Source organism: Artemia sp. Qi Xiang Cuo, chromosome 9 (genome assembly GCF_049724085.1).
Source record: "Artemia sp. Qi Xiang Cuo chromosome 9, ASM4972408v1, whole genome shotgun sequence".
NCBI lineage: Eukaryota > Metazoa > Arthropoda > Branchiopoda > Anostraca > Artemiidae > Artemia > Artemia sp. Qi Xiang Cuo.
In genome coordinates, this window is record NC_142802.1 from 16284439 (window position 1) to 16307989 (window position 23551).

The 23551-nt window shown below is 33.1% G+C and overlaps 1 pseudogene; it reads left to right on the forward strand.

Annotated features, from left to right (window-relative positions):
- The first annotated feature begins 226 nt into the window (after positions 1-226).
- LOC148948371 (DNA-directed RNA polymerase III subunit RPC2-like) overlaps positions 227-23551 on the forward strand; it is a 31254-nt pseudogene continuing 7929 nt past the window's right edge.

A 23551-nucleotide genomic window follows, 5' to 3' on the forward strand; every position in this document is an offset into this window, starting at 1 on the left:
AGAACTAGAGACATTTGTCTCAATTAGTTTATTAGCAACTGCTGCTGAAACATATATACACTCAATGCGTTGTTGAAACCCAAACTGGTGCGAAGGAGTATAACAATTCTGCTCTAACTCATCAATATATAATAATTTAGAAAGTTTGCAGAGTGTAGTAGAAACAGTAATAGGGTGGAAGAGAGCACATCAAACATGATTTACTTTTCTTTGGAAAGACATTCAAATGGAGGTTCTTTTGGGATGGAGTCGAAGAAGGGTCAAATGCTTAATCATAGCGCAGCCACCCGTTTCTAGATTTAGAGTACAGGTACTATCAAAATATTGGGATTTATGCGGTGGGACCTACAGCAGGACGTTTGGCTTTAGGCAGTAAAACTGCAACATTTTCCTTGAAAAAAAACAAAAAACTACCCGGTCTACGAAAATCATTGCAGTAATAAAGTTCATGTTCAAATTTTTTTCTAGGACGGGATGAGGTGCATAGAATTCAGATGCCAATTAAGCAAGCCCCATATCTTTTGGGATTTCTACTGCAGAAAGAAAAGAGGTAGCTTCAAGAGAACGCCATTAACCTTTCCAGAGAAGATTCTGGTTGCAAACAGTGTTCGAGCAGGTCTCGTCAACTAGATGCCAACTGTGGCGAACGAGTTACAGGAGAATTTTCCTCTTGTAAAAATACGCCAAGTATCGATTTACCCCGATCTTAGACGTCCACATCCGGCTTGCAGCGGTAGCTAGTAACCTAGTAAGAGACGATCATGTCCAATGTTAAGAAATACAAAAACCCATAACTCCTAAAAAAAAGAGTCAGATCAAAAATAAAAGTACACCATTAGAACCGCCTTGTCTGAAAACCCTATGTAGGAAACATTTTGTCCCTTAGCTTCAACAGCAAGGGAAATATGCTGGCTTCAAAATCAAGGAAAGTGGTAGCTACTACAGCATTCTACCTGAACGGCATCTTTTTTTCTTTTTTTCTTCCAAAGATAGCTTGGCACTGGAACATCGTAGAGTTGTTCAATAGCTCATTTTAAAGGAAATTAAAGGTGTTAAAAGGCGTTTTTGATTAAAACAAATTATTTTTAAAAAAGAATCAATTTGTTTTATGAAAAACTGCATATTTCATGTTAAAGATTAAATAAAAAAAACAAGTTTTTTAAACTGAAAGTAAGGAGCAACATTAAAACTTAAAACGAACAGAAATTATTCCGTATATGGAAGGGGCTTTTCCCTCCTCAACGCCTCGCTCTTTACGCTAAAGTTTTTTTTTGTTTAAAAAAATAAAGTTTTGAGACAGAGTCAAACTTTAGCGTAAAGAGCGATGCGTTGAGGAGGGAAAAGCCCCTTCCATATACGGAATAATTTCTGTTCGTTTTAAGTTTTAATGTCGCTCCTTACTTTCAGTTTAAAAAACTTGTTTTTTTATTTAATTTTTGAACGTTTTTGAATAAATGCAGGTTTTGATCTTAGCTCACCGTACATGAATAATTAAAACAAAATTTGCATATTAATTTAATTTCATTTGGTTAAATGGCTTCCTGGAAACTTGTTAAACTTTATTTACAAAGATTTATATTAGTAATAAATATACGTAGCTTACGAAATAACTTACGTAATGAACTTCAATATTCCTATGTATTTAATGCATATAGTAGTGGGTTCGCTCCCTCTTCAGAACCTCGCTCTTTAAGCTAAAGTTCGAATTTTGTTCCAATTCTATAAAAATGACCGCTTAATCAAAAAGGCCGTTAATTAGAATAAATAGCTCTTATCAAAGTACTAAAAAATCTTTGGCTTAAAGAACGAGGTATTGACTTGGGGGAGAACCCCCTCATTTACGTAATAATTTCTGTTCATTTTAAGTTCTAATGTTGCTTCTTACTTTCAGTTGAAAAAACTTGTTTTTTTAAATTTAGTTTCTGATCGTATTTTAAATAATGCTTGGAAATCCGGCGCCCCCTTCATAGAAATGTCCCTTACCCCAAAGAAACATCCTCCACGTAAATATTCTCCCGATTAACCCCCGCTTTCAGCCCCCCCCCCTACCAGAAATTTTTTTTTCCTGAAAATGTCTGTATACTTCCCAATTACCAATACAATATGTAAGCAATGGGCAAAGTTCATAACTTGCAGCCCTTCCTCTGGGAACTGTGGGGGATTAAGTCATCGTAAAAGACATATTTATTAGATTTTCGACTATGCTGAACCAAATGGCTATCTCAAAATTTTGATCAGGTGACTTTGGGAAAAAAATGAGCGTGGGAGGGGGCCTAGTTGCCCTCCATTTTTTTGGTCACTTAAAAAGGGCACTAGAACTTTTAATTTCCGTTCCAATGAGCCCTCCGACAATGTTCTAGGACCACTGCGTCAATACGATCACCCCTGGGAAAAAGAAAAAAAAACAAAGAAATAAACACGCACCCGTGATCTTTCTTCTGGCAAAAAATGCAAAATTCCACATTTTTGTAGAGAGGAGCTTGAAACCTCTACAGTAGGGTTCTCTGATACACTGAATATGATGGTGTGATTTTCATTGAGTTTCTATATTTTTTAGGGGGTCTTTCCCCCTTTTCTCGAAAATCAGCCAAATTTTTTCAGGCGCGTAACTTTTGATGGGTAAAATTAAACTTGATGAAATTTATATATTTGAAATCAGAATAAAAATCTAATTCCTTTGATGTATCTATTGGTACCAAAATTCCGTTTTTTAGAGTTTCGGTTACCATTGAGCCGGGTCGCTTTTTACTTACAGTTCGTTCTCACGAACTGTTTGATTGATCAATGACGTCATAATCGTATTACAGTAAAGAACAAACTTCCAGCCCATAGTAACTAAAATAAGATTATAATTTCATGCTAAAGATTTATCAATGATGTCATTATCATCGATGTAGCCAGTTCGTCTCTTACTATTCCAATTAAGAAAAAGCCATAAGCTTCTTCCTGTTTGTAATACAGTAAAGATTTCAGTAAAGAGACGACAATAATAATCCCCAATGACAGAAATGACGACAGCAGCAATGAAAATGATGATGACGGTTATTACGTCTGGCTCCGGATTATATTAAAGAACGAACTTTAGCCTATATTAAATGCAATATTAAAATAAATCATAATTACATTATGCATCATACTTATCTTTTGACAGGATAATATGGCACGAGTACCTTTTGAAAAGTTGCTTCTCTTGGGTATGACACCATATTTGTCTGAGCTTTCTACCTGTTCCTTGTTCAGGCTTAACCCCCACTTGGCGGAATAGCAAGTATAAATAATGGAACAATGGTGGAATTTTCAAGTCAACCATGGACAGAGGCCTTCAGAACTTTCTTTAGGGAAGTAGCAGTTTTCCAGTAAATATAAAAGCGTGACAACTTTCTGTAGAACATATCGTCAAAAGATGATGAACTTCCGGTTCAGGCGGAGGCTCGTGTGAGGTTAGCAGATAAATGGGACACTGATTTTTTGTGAGGATTCGGGAAGAAATAAATAAAAAGAGTCCACTATCAATCCTGGGCTTATGGCTTTGGAACCTACGGGGATGGAGAGCAGCTGAAAATTCAACAGAAAGGACTGTGCAAGGAATGTATGCACTGGGCAGTTTTGAGGTAGAACTCATGACAGTAATGCTGCTATGCTACGTAATGAAAATAACTAGTGCATATTTATATTTATTATAAATAAATATTTATTTAATGCAAATAGCTGTATAACAAAAAGAAAATGTCTTTAGGCTATGTAGGCAGTTTTGGCTTTGTGCTTTCTAATTCTGTTGAATACAATTCAAAGGATAAATTTTTACCTGAACTGATTCATGTTTTCTAGGATTTTGTTGACGGAGGTTTAGTTGAATATCTAGATGTCAACGAAGAGAATCTGTCACTGGTCGCCGTTTCAGAGTTTGAAGTGACGACACCTAATATAGTATACGCTTCAAGTATAATTGAAATTGAACCTTATACTTTATTAGGTGTCGTTGCTGGTCTTATTCCCTTTCCACATCATAATCAGTGCCCAAGAAATACTACCAATGTGCCATGGGTAAACAAGCTATGGGTAAGTATCCTAAAAGAACAGTATTTATCTTATTAGCTTGAAGTTTGCTAATCATCAATAGTTTCCTTTTGATTTTGTTGACGGAGGTTTAGTTGAATATCTAGATGTCAACGAAGAGAATCTGTCAATGGTTGCCGTTTCAAAGTTTGAAATGACGACACCTAATATAGTATACGCTGCAAGTATAATGGAAATTGAACCTTATACTATATTAGGTGTCGTTGCTGGTCTTATTCCCTTTCTGCATCATAATCAGTCCCCAAGAAATACTTACCAATGTGCCATGGGTAAACAAGCTATGGGTAAGTATCCTAAAAGAACAGTATTTATCTTATTAGCTTGAAGTTTGCTAATCATTAATAGTTTCTTTTTGATTTTGTTGACGGAGGTTTATGGTTCGTTTACACATTGCGGAAATTCATGCGGATTTAGCAATCCGTGCGGAAATTCTGTCCGTTTTTGTGCTAGAAAAAATCTCTAGCTTTCCGCAACCTTTTGGTCAAATCAGGACGGAATCTTGGCAAGATTTTTAAATGAATAAAGTCATGAGTATAGATTATCAAAAACTACACGATCTTATAACTTTGGGTCAAAGCTACCCCAGCTTGTATGATCCTGCGCACCCAGGCTATAAGAAAACTAAGAAAAAGGGTATCATTTCGCTCTATTACTCAACTGCTTATAGTGGACGGTAAGAGCCTTGGTCACGCTGTTGCAATAATATGCACCTTCAAACGAAGCATTATTTTAGCTATAGTTCGAAAGGAAACGAACGGATTTCCGCATAGATTTCCATAATTTGTAAAGGAGTTATCAGTTGAATATCTAGATGTCAACAAAGAGAATCTGTCACTGGTCGCCGTTTCAGAGTTTGAAGTGACGACACCTAATATAATATACGCTTCAAGTATAATGGAAATTGAACCTTATACTATATTAGGTGTCGTTGCTGGTCTTATTCCCTTTCCGCATCATAATCAGTCCCCAAGAAATACTTACCAATGTGCCATGGGTAAACAAGCTATGGATAAGTATCCTAAAAGAACAGTATTTATCTTATTAGCTTGAAGTTTGCTAATCATTAATAGTTTCTTTTTGATTTTGTTGGCGGAGGTTTAGTTGAATATCTAGTTGTCAACGAAGAGAATCTGTCACTGGTCGCCGTTTCAGAGTTTGAAGTGACGACACCTAATATAGTATACGCTTCAAATATAATGGAAATTGAACCTTATACTATATTAGGTGTCGTTGCTGGTCTTATTCCCTTTCCGCATCATAATCAGTCCCCAAGAAATACTTGCCAATGTGCCATGGGTAAACAAGCTATGGGTAAGTATCCTAAAAGAACAGTATTTATCTTATTAGCTTGGAGTTTGCTAATCATTAATAGTTTCTTTTTGATTTTGTTGACGGAGGTTTAGTTGAATATCTAGATGTCAACGAAGAGAATCTGTCACTGGTTGCCGTTTCAGAGTTTGAAGTGACGACACCTAATATAGCATACGGTTCAAGTATAATGGAAATTGAACCTTATACTATATTAGGTGTCGTTGCTGGTCTTATTCCCTTTCCGCATCATAATCAGTCCCCAAGAAAAACTTACCAATGTGCCATCGGTAAACAAGCTATGGGTAAGTATCCTAAAAGAACAGTATTTATCTTATTAGCTTGAAGTTTGCTAATCATTAATAGTTTCTCACTAATAAGTAATAACGTTAGCAGCAATGGCATATAGGTCTGAGCACAATGGGGTTAAAAGCAGAAAATAAACATTTGTAGATCTTATATTCTTTTTTAGGGGAAAATATATAGAAAATCAAAAGACTAGGATTTTGGTGATGGACACCTGAGACAGAAGATGATAATGCATTGGATTTAGAAGTGTATATGATCCTCAAATGGTTCCTGTCTTTGAAAATCTAGCACTACTCCTTTTGTTCAGTTTATTAATAAAGGAGATATATGCAAGTTAAAGAAATACCTCTTAAAGGTAAGCAAGTATACAGGAAAATAATAAAATTTATTTATTATTCTTTTAAGAATCAGCCAAAATTAAGCTTCCCATTTGCACTCTTTTAGTACCCCAAGCAGTTGTTGCATATCTGTAATATTAGTGTAACTTGCACTATAGTGGATACAGGGCAAAATTGAATAAGGGTTGGAAATTCCTCAGGCTTTACTAGGAAATGTTATGGCGTTGGTTCTTTGTTATATTCTTGACAATAAACCCCAACTTTTAGTAATTTACTATACTGTTTGTGCCATTGTGCTCTAGGATCTGTTGTGTTGTGGTGTTATTAATTTACCTGTTATTATTACTCTCTTTACTATTTCATGTGTTTAAACTGAAATGGTTTGAAAATTAACTAGCTAGTGCTTTTTGATACTTAAAAAAATATTGAAAACTATATTGGGTCTGTTACTCACTACTTATCCCTGTAACAGTAGTAAGTTTCTTCGTTTTTATTTAGTTTGGGGCATAAATGTAAAAAACATGTAATTTGGAATGTAAAGTCCCCAGTTATTACTACGACTGATTCATGCTTTGTTAAACCCTTATACTCCCCAGACTTTTTAACATTTCTCTTACATATCGGTGTTTTTTAAACTATCTCATTTGGAAATCTCCAACGAAACCTCAAGGCAAATAAACCAGTATAAGCAGATATTTTGGTTACACAACTAATAGACCTGGCCATCTACAGCAAGAACAAATAAAAAAAAATAGCTAAAAAAAGAATAAATATAAAATAAACAGAATTGAAATAACATAATTAAAACTGTGCGATAAAAACTAATGTAAAAGAGTCTTAATATTATCACTCCAACGAAGCTCAGTTATGACTGAAAGGAAGACTTTGTGGAAAGATGATGGGGTCCTTGTAATTACTTACGTCGCTTTCATAATTTCGCTTAACCCTAATATGGTCATCTTTCTGTTTTCCTGTTATTAATTAAAAAAAACTTTTTCCACAAAATAAGTTTTTCAAAGAAAAGTAAAGAACTCCACTAAACCAAAAATGAGTAAAAATAAAATCAAATAATCTACCAAGGGTGAAACTACCACAAATCAGCATCGATAAATAAATGAAACCCAAAACGAACAGAAATCAAACAGTTCGTGGTAACGAACTGAAAGTAAGGAGCGACCCGGCTCGATAGTAACTGAAACTCTAAAAAATGGGATTTTTATACCAATAGATACATCAAAAGAATCAGATTTAATATTGATTTCAAATATATAAGTTTCATCAAGTTTAGTCCTACCCATCAAAAGTTACGCGCCTGAGAATATTTGGCTGATTTTCTAAAAAAAGGGGAAAACCCCATAAACGCTATATAACCTCAATGAAAATCACACCATCGGATTCAGCGTAGCAGAGAACCCTACCGTAGAGGTTTCAAGCTCCTATCTGCAAAAATGAGGAATTTTATATTTTTTGCCAGAAGAAAGATCACGGATGCGTGTTTATTTGTTTTTTGTATGTTTTTTTTGTTTTTTTTTTCAGGGGTGATCATATCGACCCAGTTGTCCTAGAATATCGGGGGAGGGCTCATTCGAACGGAAAATGAAAGTTATAGTGCCCATTTTAATTGACCAAAAATAATGGAACCAACTAGGCACCCTTCCACGCTCATTTTTTTCCCAAAGCCACCCGACCAAGATTTTGAGAAAGCCATTTTGTTCAGCATTGTCCAAAATATAATAACTATGTCTTTTAGGATGACATAATCCCCCAAAGTCCCTGGGGGGAGGGCTGAAAGTTATGAACTTTACCCAATGTTTACATATAGTATTGGTTATTGACAAGTACACAGACGTTTTCAAGGGGGATTTTTAAGAAAAAAATAATAAATATATATTTAAAAGAAAATTATGAAAAATAAACAAGTTTTTCAACTGAAAGTAAGGAGCAACATCAAAACTTAAAACGAACAGAAATTATTAAGTATATGATTGGATTCGCCCCCCTAGTCAATACCTCGCTCTTTAAGCCAAAGATTTTTTAGTACTTACTTAAGAGGTATTTATTCTAATTAGCGGCCTTTGTGATTAAGGGGTCATTTTTAAAGAATTAGAACAAAATTCGAACTTTAGCGTAAAGAGCGAGGTATTGACTAGGGGGCGAAGCCCCTAATATACGTATTAAAAAATATATGGATATGGAAGTTCGTTGCGTAAATTAATTCGTAAGTTACGTATATTTATTACTAATAAAAACGTTCGTAAATAAAATTAAACAACTTTCGAGAAAGCCATTTAACCAGATGAAAGTAAGATTAATATGTAATTCTTTTTTTATTATTCATGTACGGTGAGCCAAAATCAAAATCTCCATTAATTCAAAAACGTTCAAAAATTAAATTAAAAAAAACAAGTTTTTTTTTAACTGAAAGTAAGGAGCAACATTAAAATTTAAAACGAACAGAAATTATTCCGTATATAAAAGGGGCTGTCCCCTCCTCAACGCCTCGCTCTTTACGCTAAGGCTAGACTCTTTCTCGCAACTCTATTTTTAAAACAATAAAATACTTTAGTGTAAAGAGTGAGGCGTTGAGGAGGGGACACCCCCTTTCATATACGGAATAATTTCTGTTTGTTTTAAGTTTTAATGTTGCTCCTTACTTTCAGTTTAAAAAAACTTTTTTTTTTATTTAATTACAGTAAATAACAGAGTCAAACTCAAAACGAGCCGAAATTAACATGAGTAGGACTCAAAACCCCTATGCCTTCCAAAGGCCAGAACATAATTTGAAATTTACTGAAAAAAAAATACAAATGTATGTGCATTGTCAGTTTAATTTACATATACTTATATTTTTTAATCAAAAGCTATAAAAGTAAAAACATTTATATTTTTTTTTCAGTAAAGTGCAAATTGTGTTCTGGACTTGGGAAGGCATAGGGATTTTGAGCCCTACTCATGTTAATTTCTGATCGTTTTGAGTTTGACTCGGTTATTTATTGTAATTGAATAGGCTCTTTAGCTACCCTTTAATGTTAGAATGAATACGTTTTTTAAGTTGTTTTTGTTCTACAGGCTCTATAGCTAGCTTTTAGTGTTAGAATGAATGCGTTTTTTAAGTTTTTTTGTCCTACAGACTATAGGCTCTTTAGTTAGCTTTTAATGTTAGAATGAATACGTTTTTTTAGCTGTTTTTGTTTTATAGGCTATATGATCTTTAGCGAGCTTTTAGAGTTAGTATGAATACGTTTTTCTAGCATTTAATGTTAGAATGAATATGTTTTTCTAGCTTTTAATGTTACAATGAATACGTTTTTTGTAGTGTTGTTTGTCCTATAGGCTACAGGCTCTTTACCTAGCTTTTAATGTTAGAATGAATACACTTTTTCTAGTGTTTTTGGGTCCTACAGGCTGTAGGCTCGTGGGCTAGCTTCTAATGTTAGAATAAATACGTTTTTTTAGTGTTTTTGTCCTACATGCTATAGGCTCTCTAGCTAGCTTTTAATGTTTGAATGAATACGTTTTTCTGGCTTTTAATCTTAGAATGAATACTTTTTTCTAGTTTTTAATGTTAGTATCAATACGTTTTTTAGTGTTGTTTGTCCTATTGGCTATAGGCTCTTTAGCTAGCTTTTAATATTAGAAAGAATACATTTTTTCTAGTCTTTTTGTCCTACAGGCTATAGGCTCTTTAGCTAGCTTTTAATGTTAGAATGAATACGTTTTTTTAATTTGTTTTTGTTCTACAGGCTGTATGATCTTTAGCTTTCTTTTAATGTTAAAATGAATACGTTTTCTCCAGTGTTTTTCGTCCAACAGGCTATAAGCTATCTAGCTAGCTTTTAATGTTAGAATGAATACGTTTTTTTTTAGCGTTTTTTTGTCCTGCAGACTATAGGCTCTTTTGTTAGCTTTTAATGTTAGAATGAATAGGTATTTTATGTTTTTTTCCTACAGGCTATAAGCTCTCTAGCTAGCTTTCAATGTTAGAATGAATTCTTTTTTTAGTGTTTTTGTCCTATAGGCTATAGGCTCTTTAGCTTGTCTTTAATGTTAAAATGAATACGTCTTTTTAGTGTTTTGTGTAGGACAGGCTATAGGCTCTTTAACTAGCTTTTAATGTTAGAATGAACACGTTTTCTTGTGTGTTTTTTTTTCCTACAGGCTATAGGCTCTTGAGCTAGCTTTTAGTGTTAAAATGAATATATATTTTTAGTGTTTGTGTCCTAGAGGCTATAGCTAGTTTTAGCCAGTTTTTAATGCTAGAATGAATACGTGTTTTTGTGTTTTTTTTTCTACAGGAGAATTCTGAATGAAAATTTGTAACTTTAAAAAAATAAATTGATAAATCAATCTTTTAGGGGGTTTCATTCGTACTGTTTTTATTTCAAATCTTTTAATTAATAGTCGGAAAAAAGAAATAATTAGAGAAAAAAAGGATGATGAAATATTTATCACTTTGGACTGTTGAAGACTAAAACTTTGCAAGGTCAATATTAGTAGGACAAACCTGCAGATGCCGTGAAGAACCTACAGATATTTATGAAATTTTGTTTTTAGGTGTAATAGGACTAAATCAAAGAATGAGGATTGATAGTCTACAGTATAATATATTTACCCTATGAAGCCAATGGTGAAGTCTAGGACAATCGACTTGATTAATTTAGAACAGCTCCCTGCTGGACAGAACGCCATTGTTGCTGCCATGAGCTACTCTGGATATGACACTGAAGATGCCATTGTCTTAAACCTGGGATCTGTTGACAGAGGTATTTGCAATTACGAATAATAATACCGCTTTTTTTTTTTTTTTTTTTTTTTTTTGTGAAGAGGAGAAGGTTGTTCATCATTCTTCTTGTGCTACTGGCATTACCTTATTGGACTACAAATTTCGGAAATATTACGTTGAGACATCCGGAACGATTTAGACCTTCCATGCGCAGCCTACAGAGCCTACATATGTAGCCTACATGAGTTACATTTTAAGGCCAGTTTTCTCTGTAAGCTATATTTAAAGAAAAAAAGAAAAGGATTAATAATTGATCATTCCCTTCTTTTTCTGTCCAATTCTTCTCTAGTTTGACTATTGCACTTCTAAATTTATATTTGGGAAATGTATTAATTACCATTCTAAGATACGTGAAGTAAGTAGATACATTCATTTAATAACCCAGTACATGTGAAATAGTTTAGAAGTGCTTTGAAAGCAGAATTTTGTGTCGATGTGGATGAAAAACAAAATGAAAAAACAATAATAAAATTCGATTATAATTGGCTTTTTTATTTAATGGCTAAGACTTGCACCTTCAAAATCCTTTCCTGCAGAACGAAATCTATTTTTTAAAAAAAAGTTTGCCAATATTTCTTGAACCCGTGCTGAACCATGCTATTAAGTTCGTTCTAATTCTGAAGAACCTATATTCAACGAGCTTGGGACACGTGAGATGAAAACACTTCAAATTGTCGTTGGGTTGAACATAGATATCATGAAAACTGTTGCTCCTGAGCCCTTGTTGAATAAACATCAGAGGTGATGCCTCTGAATGCATTTTGGTAAATGATAACGTACTATTTGTTTTAGCTTGGTGCTTCAAGAATATATATTGGTGTAGAGTGCAAAAATGAAATGTTTTTGAATGCATTTGTGTCAAGTTTAATAAGAAAAACCTAAGTCTTTATAAAATAAGATGTAAGTTAAAATTCTAGTTTTGTTTCTTTTGATAGTGAACAACTATGTGAAGACTTGAAATGGGCAGTAATTATCCCATGTGAGAGTTTATCTCAGCTCTTGACAATAAAATCTACCTTGTACTAAGAATAATATGAAAATTCCAAATTACAAACGCCTTTTGTTTCGATGGACGAGGGGACAAATGTGTTGAAAGGCACTACCGTAAAGGGCGTAACAGTAGGCTTCCGTGTATATTAGGTAAATTTTGTTCTTTTCGAGTTTTACGTCATTCTTTATTTTCATGTGAAAAAATTTCAAATCTAAGAAAATTAAAAAATTTTCAAATATTAATAGTGTTTATTCTTAATTTGTGATCGTTCGAAAGATGAGACTTCCCAAGAAAAGTAGAGAAATTTGAGCCTACAAATATACTTTCTGAAACTTAACCCCCCCCCTCCTTTCCATTGACTCTTTTTCTAATATTCCCGTCACACGCTGATGTGCAATTGCGCAGCAAAAATTATGATGTGTAATTGCTGTCAAGACCGTGTCCAGGGTTTTTTTTTCTTAGAGAGAGGGGGGTTAACCCCTCCCCCTCTGGATACAGTCTTGATAGTTATATATAGATATTCCCACATACGAGTGAAAGTCCTGTGACTTTCATACGAGTGAAAGTCGAGTGAAAGTCAAGCTGAAAGTCCACTTATTGCCGTATTTTGGAAAAAAATTGGCGTTTTGTGGCAAAGAATGGCTTGAAACAGTACTTTTATGTTGCTTGGTCGGTTTAATTACTTGAAAAGGGCACTTCACCTCGAATTTTTTATTCCAATGAGCCCTCTCCCAGTTTTCCACGACTAGCAACTTGATGCGGTTACTATTGGCAAAAACAAACAATAATAAAAAAGCAAGGAATCTATTAAGTATGTATGAGTAAGTAACTGGACCGTCCATATGGAGGAAGTACGAAGTTTCGTATTTTTGTATATAGTGGAATGAAACCTGTTTTTTGATTCTCAGACATAGTGAATTTGATTGATGGTGTGAGCTTTCTCGCAATTTTAAATTAACTATTTTCTTTCCCTTTTTTCTCCTCAATTTTGGCCTTGTTGGTGCTGAAATTGTTGTTTTACGACACAAAATGGTCGAACGACACTTCGCTGTTGTGTAATCCCAGGTGTTAGGCTACTTAAAAAAAGCAATAGAGTGCAAAAAAAAAGAAAAGAGATTTTATATTTGAAAGAGCTTCTTACCGGTGTGAGAGACCGTACTGTAATTTTGAACATGGAGTTTTTCTACCTAGGGATTTGGAGGCGTGATGTTTATTGATGTGCGATTGCTTCTTCGGGGTTTCCTCCCCCGTGCTCTGATATCAAGAGAACTTAATTATGTAAACAATTTTGTTCGTTGATGCCAATTTTGATCAAAAGCGAATGTTTTAAGTGCTTTAAATATTAGATACTAAATTTACTCCTTTTACAGGATATGGAAGGTGTGTAGTTTACAAAAATGAAGTGATACAACTTCGTAACTATGGAAAAGGACTGAGTGACAAAATTGACGGACCTCTCGTTGATAAAGTGACTGAAGAGCCTAATAGAAGACACATTATGCTCGGAAAAGATGGAATTGTCGAGCCTGGCTCTCGCATACAACAGGGAAATGTAAGCCCTTGTTAAGCTCATAAAGAAGTTTTTTCGGCCTGCTACATGGTTATCATCCTCCATCTTCGTCGAATCGAGTTGCTTCCTCAACTTGATTCTCTATTTTAAAATCATAATTTATAACTAGCTTTGCTCCATTATATTTTTTCTTATACGAGAGGGCAGATATTTGGCTTCGTGTGCAGGGCTGCTCAATTATTTTCTGGGCTCTAATTATCTCAACTAAAAATTTTTAAATTTAGTTTTAAAATTGGATAACTAGATTATCCAATTATTATTCCAAAAAATTCCAATTATTATTTCGGGACTGCTAGGTATCTAGTGACGCCAAGCCTTTTGAGTAATATTGAGTACAATGGCAGACAGAAAAATAAAGGAAAAAACAAACAAGTTGTCACTGAAAGATTTTTTTGGATACAAGAATGCAGTTGAATTTATTCACCTAATAGGAAATATTGCCACTTAAGCACTCCAAGGCAATCCCAAGTCCTTGACTTGGAGTCCTTAAGTGGCATATACTATAAAGTTGCATTAATCAAATGTTAATCACCAAAATTAACATTTCTATTTAACCTCTATGAGCGTTTCTTTGACATCAATCAGTTACTTCAAGCAGTGGCTAAAAGTCTCTTGAAAAAGGGAAGGGATGACTTTCTTTTTTTCTATTTTTAAAACGATAATTTTTTTTATAATTTTGCTTTTTTGATAAAAGTGTTGTCAGCCATTTTAAACTCATAAAGGGACTTTCTTCTTTTTTATTTTTATAAAAATTTAGTTTTTTCAAATTTATTTTTGATAAAAAAAGTTGTCAGTCATAAAATGAAATTAATTGGAGACGGTGGGCCAAGTGCTAAATTGAGAGAGGAATTTGGGACAATATTTTGGGGCGCCCACCCGCCCAGAGTCTCGGGCAAGTGACCCAAAAATTTGAAAAATTGTGAAAAATTGAAATTTTCTCAGAATGTGGGGCTGAGTTTAGGCAACGAATAGGTACTATATGGAAGATAAAGATGGTTTTACACGATTGTTTGCCTGTTATTCCAAGCAAATTAATGGTCCTATGTCAGTTCTAAATTTTTGGCCAACCTTTTTAAGACCATAGGCGGGCGTGCCTTGTTTGACTCTCATTCCAGGAAATCTAGCGGTCCTATGTCAATTTTAAATTCTTGGTCAACATGCCTGAGACTCTAGGCAGGCATGCCTTTCCAAAAACTAACAAACAAGTATGTGTCCAATAAAAGAGTCTTACTTACTCCCGCTGTTTACCCGTGACGCAGCCATTTAAACATTTGCCTCTCAATTACTTGGACTATTTTGTCTTGGCTTTTCTCTTTCTACAATTAGCCATGTCTTGATGCAAGCTACTGCAAAATATCTGATAACTTCAGTTCAATACTTGGGTTTACATAGTGCAAAAATTCTTAAAATACTATCCAGCTTGCAGACTATTCGGCTAATCAACTATTTCAGATAGTATTCTGTCCCTTTAAATATCGTATAAGAATTCCCTTTTATGTTTATTTATTTATTTATTTTCTAACCAGTCACTACAAAAAAGCAAGAAGACGGAGTACAACATAATGCACAAAAAAAAGAGAATAAATAAAAAACAAAAACAATACAGAACAAATACTTAAAAGCACTACATCGACACTACTGCCGCAGGAGGGACCTCCACTCCTGCGACAGCCTTACGTTAAAATTGTATTTTCTGTTTTATAACGGCCTGGCATGGTTCTGTAACTTTATAATGATGGCTAATATATGAGTTACGCGTCCATAAAGGTAGTCTCAACAGATACTTTGCATAACGAAAGTAGTAGGACTGAATTTGCTTAATGTAACATTAAACCCAAAACGCCGAGTTACTACAGTCGATAGACTTTTTTCTTTTTTATATTACTATTCCCGTCTAGTGAATTTCCAATTGCAGTTTGAAATTTGTTGTTTAAGAAATAATTACAAATAACTACACGCAGCTTCATTTGATTTTTAAATAGAACGATCCAAATACCGGCCCAATTAAGCGAAGAAACCAGAAAAAATTGCATTTCCCGTGGTACCATGTGTCACGACTTCTCTAAAAACCACCCGTTGCCTATTTAACTCTAACTTTTAAAGAATTTAATTTGAAATAAATTTATACCAATATATAAACGGAGATTGGTAATAATCCGTATCATATTGGTATTATCATCCGTGTCATTTGATATTTTTGAATAAAAAAAAAAAAAATGAAAATAATAATTAACTACAGAAATGACTCCTTTCTAGGGTTGCGTCAATGTTAATTTAGATTAGAATTTGTGGGAATGCTTTTTACTTGATTTGACCTGTGTCTCCTATTGGGTGCTCCTTGGCGTAGAGAGTGATGTCTGCCTCCTCTATCCACTTTGGTCCATGGTGAGCGTTTGTGTTTCGCTCAGTCTGATGTCTGCCATCATCAGGAACTTAGGCAGACTGTCAAACCCTCGCTTCTTTGGTCCCCCGCGGGGTCACTTCGAGCCGGCTTTGGTAGGGTCGAAGTCGTAGATCGTCTTTGTGGGTAGATGTGAAGACTTTCGCAGCAGGTGTCCAAACCATCGTAAGATGTGCTCGGCTGATTGAGTAAAAAACCGAGACTGCTTAGTGAATGCCTCTTAGCGTTTTATGGGACTTAATTTTGTCTTTTCTAATACCAAAGGATTTTGACGGTCAATACTTAGATAATTAATGTTTATGAGTATGAGTTTTATGTATTTATTTATCTTTTTTAATTTATTTCCTTTTTTCTATTTATCTATTGCAGATACTAGTTGGGTTTATTACCGATGACCTTTGGTGTCTTGAATAATGAAATATTGCCCCCCACTGTCTTTGATGGAATCTTTTTACACTTCTTTTTCCAATATATTATTGAAAAATAGGTCCAATAAGGAGGGAATAATGACAAATGGAGTAAGGGGCATTTAGGGATTAGGTATAAATGTTAGAAGAATGAATCTTCATATAAAATCCTCTGTCATATACAACTTGCATTAAGTCCCGAAACTTCAATAAAAATAACACTGAAAAAAAATTGTTTGCATTCACGAGGCTTGGATTGTCTTTTTTTTAGAAATTTGTGTATTCTTAATCAGTATAATTTCCTTTCATTGTATTTAGTTTATTTTTATTATTGGCTTGTTATTCCTTTTCTACAGGTCATATAGTAACTTAATTATTCACTTTAAGGTGCTTGTGAACAAGAAGGTCCCTTTGGCCAGCTCTTTGAATTTATCTTTGTCTGAACTTTATCTCGCGAGGTATCAGGATGTCCCAGTTTCGTAAGTTTTTCTTTTCCTTTCATTTCAATTTCAATCCAACTAGTAGGATGCAAAATGAAAATGTAGTAACATTTTGTAGAAATATATATAGATATATTTTTATTTCTCTGCAACTTGAAATCATCGAGAGAGCAAATATGTAGAAAGCCAAATGGCCTGCGATCTACAAAGGTTTCTGTTTTTTTTTTTTTTTTTTTTTTTTTTTTTTTTTTTTTATTCTGCCAGATTTTGGCAATCGACAATAATGCTAGTTTACTCCTAGCCGAGTAGTTGGTGTGCTGGATTTTGAATCCTTTGTCCAAAGGGTGGGGGTTCGATTCTGGTGTGGCCGGTTATTTAGTTTGGGACGGGGGTCAGTGGCGTGACTCTGTAAGCTCAGCCAGAGTCGACCGAGCCCAAAATGGGTACCTGAAGAAATCTGGGAAGGTAAGAAGGAAGGGTGTGCGAAAGCAGAGGATGGCTGGCCCCCAACCCCCAATACACTTCCTGGCTGAAGGCCCATGAAACAAAAATCAGCACTGCCTGTTTGGACTTTAAGGGTCTAGTGTAATTTCCTTTTTTCCCTTTACCTAGTTTTACTTGGCAGTACCAGGGAAGCAAGCTTTGCTAGGGGTTTTTAGACATAAAGACGGTGTCTGTCGTATTCCCCCCTCCCAAGCGGAAATTAAATTTCCTTATACCCTGCTTCACACAAGAAAACCTTGTTGAATAATTTTTCTAGACTTGTATTTACATTTGTTTTAATTTTTGCTTCATCAGTTCATAGATTGGTGCCCTCTGAACCCTAATTAATGAAATAAATTGTTAATCGCCACATGTGAATTTGATACTAATAGGAAATCTAATCCGATGCAAAATTAACCCAGGCCGGGACGTTTAAGAATAGTAAGGTCCTGATCGATATTTACTCACCCTCGTCCAACTGTCAAACTTCATTTTAACATTTTTTTCTCCTTCTTGAATTTCAGATAAGAGAAGGTTTAAAAGAAAAATAATAAGTGCTATGTGAGCGAAAATTGAATGTTCCTAAAGTCGTAACCTATCTGGATCAGTTTTTCATCCAGAAAGTTTTAGTATGCAAATTGTCAGAAAAAAATATCGTGCCATTTTTGAGATATATGTATATATATATATATATATATATATATATATATATATATATATATATATATATATATATATATATATATATATATATATATATATATATATATATATATATATATATATATATATATATATATATATATATATATATATATATATATATATATATATATATATATATATATATATATATATATATATATATATATATATATATAGAGAAACAAAAAATCGCGAAGAAAGGAAACGAGGACACTTAACAGCCAGTGAAAAAATTGAAAAATTATGCAAATATTTCGGTCAAGACCTCCGCTTGACCGTCCTCAGTGCAGAATAAAACTGATAAAAATATAAAAACCAAACCTTAAAATAAAAACACGAAACTAAAATTGGACGACCCTTTCCTAGTAACGGTGAAAGGGTTACCCCTTTCACCGTTACTAGGAAAGGGTCGTCCAATTTTTCAGTTTCGTTTTATTTTAAGGTTTGGTTTTCATATTTTTATCAGTTTTATTCTACACTGAGGACGGTCAAGCGGAGGTCTTGACCGAAAATGTTGCATAATTTTTCAATTTTTTCACTGACTGTTGGTGTCCTCGTTTCATTCTTCGCTGATTTTTGTTTATCATGATTAGCCAGTGTGGTCTCAGAAATTATTTATATATATAGATATATATATATATATATATATATATATATATATATATATATATATATATATATATATATATATATATATATATATATATATATATATATATATATATATATATATATATATATATATATATATATATATATATATATATATTTTTTTTATATATATATATATATATATATATATATATATATATATATATATATATATATATATATATATATATATATATATATATATATATATATATATATATATATATATATATATATATATATATATATATATATGTATAATTTTAAAGATATAAGATGGCAGTCTGGCATTGCTGAGAATTCTACCACAGATCTAGTTGAGTCGTGTTAAACCCACGCCTGCGTTTTGAAGTCTGATGGGGAGACTGTATAAGCCCAAAATGTATTTCCTAACTATGCTGGAAATACCAGGATCAATAGCCTACAAAATATAAAGTTCCACGCTGTCGTTGTTATATCTTCGGTGTTTATCTCGTTCTTTCTTCTCTATGCTCACTTGGGCTCTTTATTTATTAGCTTTACTTCTTTTCTTACTTGTTTCTTGCTGGCTCGAATGTTTACATGTGAATGAGCTAAAATTGGCGCATCTTGGTTTTTATTCGGAAATGGAATGCAAATGTAGCAGCAGAACTGGTCTTGGACGTTTCGTTTTGTTGTTGGTACTAGGCCAGTTGCTGGTGAAAGTCGGCAATTTTTTGTATAAGAAGAAACTACCATTTGTCTAAAATATTTCTATAAAATTTTGTTTGCGATTAGGAACAAAGGTACTATGATTATTCAGGTACAGTCAGATTTTACAATAGCCAACTCTCCTGCTTTATCTTCGTTAAGTTGAACGTCATATATTGATATATATATATATATATATATATATATATATATATATATATATATATATATATATATATATATATATATATATATATATATATATATATATATATATATATATATATATATATATATATATATATATATATATATATATATATATATATATATTATATATATATATATATATATATATATATATATATATATATATATATATATATATATATATATATATATATATATATATATATATATATATATATATATATATATATATATATATATATATATATATATATATATATATATATATATATATATATATATATATATATATATATATATATATATATATATATATATGTATGTATAATTTTAAAGATATAAGATGGCAGTCTGGCATTGCTGAGAATTCTACCACAGATCTAGTTGTGTATTTCATTTTTCATTGGTATTTTTTTTTCTCTCCTGTTCTTTCATGGGCAGCTTACAGGTAAACAAATTCCAGAAAAAAATCTGACTTCAGATACCAGGCGAGGTAGAAAACGCCTGGTCTTGTAGCACGATCGAAAAGAATTAAGTCTCGTGGGGTGACCATATCTAAGTTCATTTTTTGAGCTGTGAGTTTATTATTATTAATTTATTTTGTTGTAAAGTGGACACATATTCCTGTCTTTCCTTTCTTCTTTTAACCTTTCCCTTTTCATTTTTCTCTATCACTCGTTTTTCAATTCAATATTTATATCAGTTGTGCTTTGCAGGTATAAGCACGATGTTGAGTTTTTTGCAGAACAAGTGTTGTTATCCTCTAATAAAGAGTCAAGCCTGACGTTAACTGATTTTGACAACCATACTTGACTACACTATATATGGTAGTCAAAATCAGTTTACGTCAGGTTAGAAGACCCGAACTTGGGGAGAAATTTAGCTCCAGACACGGACAAAAGGGTCACTGGTTATTCCTAATAATGTACCCTTGTTTTTATGGGAATCAATGAGAATTATGTAGGAATGAGAATTAAACCAGTAGGTAGCTTCTTCCTATCCCTTCCCATTTGTAATCAATTACTATTCCAAAAAGTAACTTCAAAAAGAAGAGAAAAAGATGCTATTTTCTGAAGAGTCTGCCACGTCCATCTGTGTTTCCCGCTTCCATTTCCAAATTCTAAACCTACTTTTGATGCTCTTTTCAGTAAGTATAAATTAAATTTAAATATTCCGAGCGTATTATAAATTATTCTATTTTATAGTGTATGTTTCCTTTTTCCTTGACAAAAAAGGAGACAAATGCCATTATAGCTCCATTAGATAATCCTCTTCTGTCAAAACTTACGTATGTCTCTTTTCTATCTTTGTAACGGTACAAGAGCGGTTTGACTGCATTATTCGGTTCCTCGCGCTGAGCTTAACATATAAGAGCTTCATAATAAAATAAAGTGAACAGTGGATATGATATTTTTTGTTTTATTTATCTAATTGATAACTATCTTATTATGCCAATGTGACAGTCTTTATAAAACAAAGGACACCGTAAGTTGTTCTGGAAAACATTCAACGTAATAAATAAACGACCAAGAAGCAGAGTTTGGGAAATACTTCGTCCATGAGGTGGGAAATACTTCGTTAACATAATGAAAAAAGAAGATAAATAGTGAGAAATAGCTCATTGCTGTTGTCCAAACGCGAAACCTAAGTTTTACCGAAACAGAAAACCAACTGAACTAAAACTCAAATTCTGAATATAATAAATCTCTAATATTTTTCTTGGCCAAATTAATAAGACTTTCGTTTCATCATCTAGATTATTCCAAGCTTTAACCCCATTATCAGTAAGAGGAATGCATTTAGCAAGTCCCCTTTTTTTGTGTTTTCTTTGCTATTGTAAAAGTAGCTCAATTTAGCGTCATTTTTTAGTGCTACGATACCTGTTTAAATAAATGAATGCGAAAAACTCAACCTGGACTGCTACTTAGATTAGGAAGTAAGTGGAACGTTTGAATTTCCGGCTTGAAACATATTCGAGTCTTATTTTAGGGTGTTTAGTTTTTTGAAAATATTTAATCGCAGGGTATTTGTAGTTTAGACATTTAAGTTTTTTTTATGTATTTCTTTTTAAAAAAAATAGCCGTTCGTTTGTTATAGGAATAAAAACTGACAAAGACTTTGTCCAGAATCAATGGTAATAGGGTCGTTTTAAGACTTCTGGACATTCATGTTGAATGTCTGTGTTGAGATTCCTCGGTTTAAGCACTCGTGTTAAGATATCAATGTGTTATGCCATTAGATTTTTGAGTTTGTTTCCTGCTGTGTATTTCACGTGTTTTTGTAATTTTTTAAATTTATTTGAAAATAAAGGTGAAATGTCCAATAAAGAAAAGATAGCAACTTAAAAACAGGCAAAGTTCAGTGACTTTAATGGGGGGGGGGGGGCGGCAAAGCCCCCCTCTAGATACTGAAAAGTACCTTTCTATTGAAATATTTTCATTGAACCATTCTTTTTTTTTAATTGTTTTTAAATTTTTTTAAAGACAAATTTACATCCCCCCCAAAAAAAGAGAAAAGAAATTGTGAATTGACGCTATTGAAAACATTCTGAATAGTATGGTATTGTTTTATGCGATTTGACATGGCTTGAATAGGATATGAAAATACGAGAGCTCTAACGTTTTAAACTCAGTTCTTGGTTTTACCAATGTTTTGTCGTTTTTTCATAATAAAGGATTATTTTTCATTCAGATTTACTGATTATGAGGTGAAAGAAAAAGCAGCCAAGTCCTTTTTGCACAGATTTATCTGAACACTTTTGTATCAGATTCCCGGGAAGTGTTACGTCAGTTTCCCACCTCCTCTGAACTTACACTATAATAATAATATGGGCTATGGTTCTTTTCTTTGTTAGATTACCCTTTTTTTACATTTACAATTTTTATGCTAGAAGTTTTTTTTTTTTTTTTTTTTTTTTAAATCTAGATCATATTTTGTTCTTTTGCTTTTTCAATCAAATTTTATTCATTAGTTTGTAGTTTGAATATTGGAATTTATTCAGTTAATATTTTTTAGCCATTATAGTTCCTCGAGAGAATATGCCATTTAGTTGCTATGGAGTTGTTCCTGATATGATTATGAATCCACATGGTTTCCCGTCTCGAATGACCGTTGCAAAGCTGATTGAACTGCTTGCTGGAAAGGCAGGCCTGCTTGACGGGAAACAACATTATGGTACCTGTTTTGGGGGAACCAAGGTAAGCGAACTGTAGTATATAAAATATGGGAAGTATACTTATCTAATCTGGCGGAGTAGTAATTGGTATTTTGGGGCTAGTCAAACTCTGTTAAAATTAATTTTTAACAAATCAAGCAGTGGTTGTTCTTTTATTTTCATGTAATTCTGCTTATCTTATCCTCAAAAAATGAATATTATTTTCAATGAGGCTTTTTTTAGATGTTAGAATAGTTTCATGTATTGCTACTTCAATTGCTAGAAACTTGTCGTAGCGGTAAGCCATCTGAGGCCATCACCACATGAGGAAGTGCTTGGCAAGCACTTCCTCTCCTTTTCACCATATTCTAGAGATAATTTTTGAAGCTGAATACTTATGTGAATAAAACATGTCTTTGTCAAGTTTTATGCGTTTACGGCCCCCAAAAAATTGAAATTCGGCAAGAAAAAATACGGGTGATGTAAGAAGCTATTTAGATAATGTACAGGTTTTTTTTATCTCGATAAAAAAAAATGCCTGTTACTTCGCTAGAAGGAACAAGAAACTTAAGATGGACGAAAAAACCTAATGCAGAAAACAAATTTGAAACTAAATACGGCTGCTATATTATATGATGTTCCAAAATGGGCCCTAGATTCTTTTAATCTCTCATATGTGTGCAACTTACAGGGCAAATCAAAAACACTCTGGTCGAAACACAAATCGTTTTCATTAAAGCGCAAATGACACTAGGGTCTTTGGAAGTTCTAGGGGGGGGTAAACCTGTTCTCCTTTTGCGGTAGTTTCTTCTCTTTTCAAGTTTGACTTTGTGATTAAATTTAATTTCGATTCGTTTGAAGATTCATTTATTCATCTATAGCAGTATATCTAGAAAGGTAAGCATGTTGTTTAATGCAGCTGTTGTGGTAAATTTTCATAAAAGGAGGAAAGATAACAATATGGTGATTAAGAGGTGTGCATCCTACTTTCAGGGAAGAGTGGGGAATTACCTCAGAATTTCAAATGATACTCCTGAGAATGCTAAACAATTGGG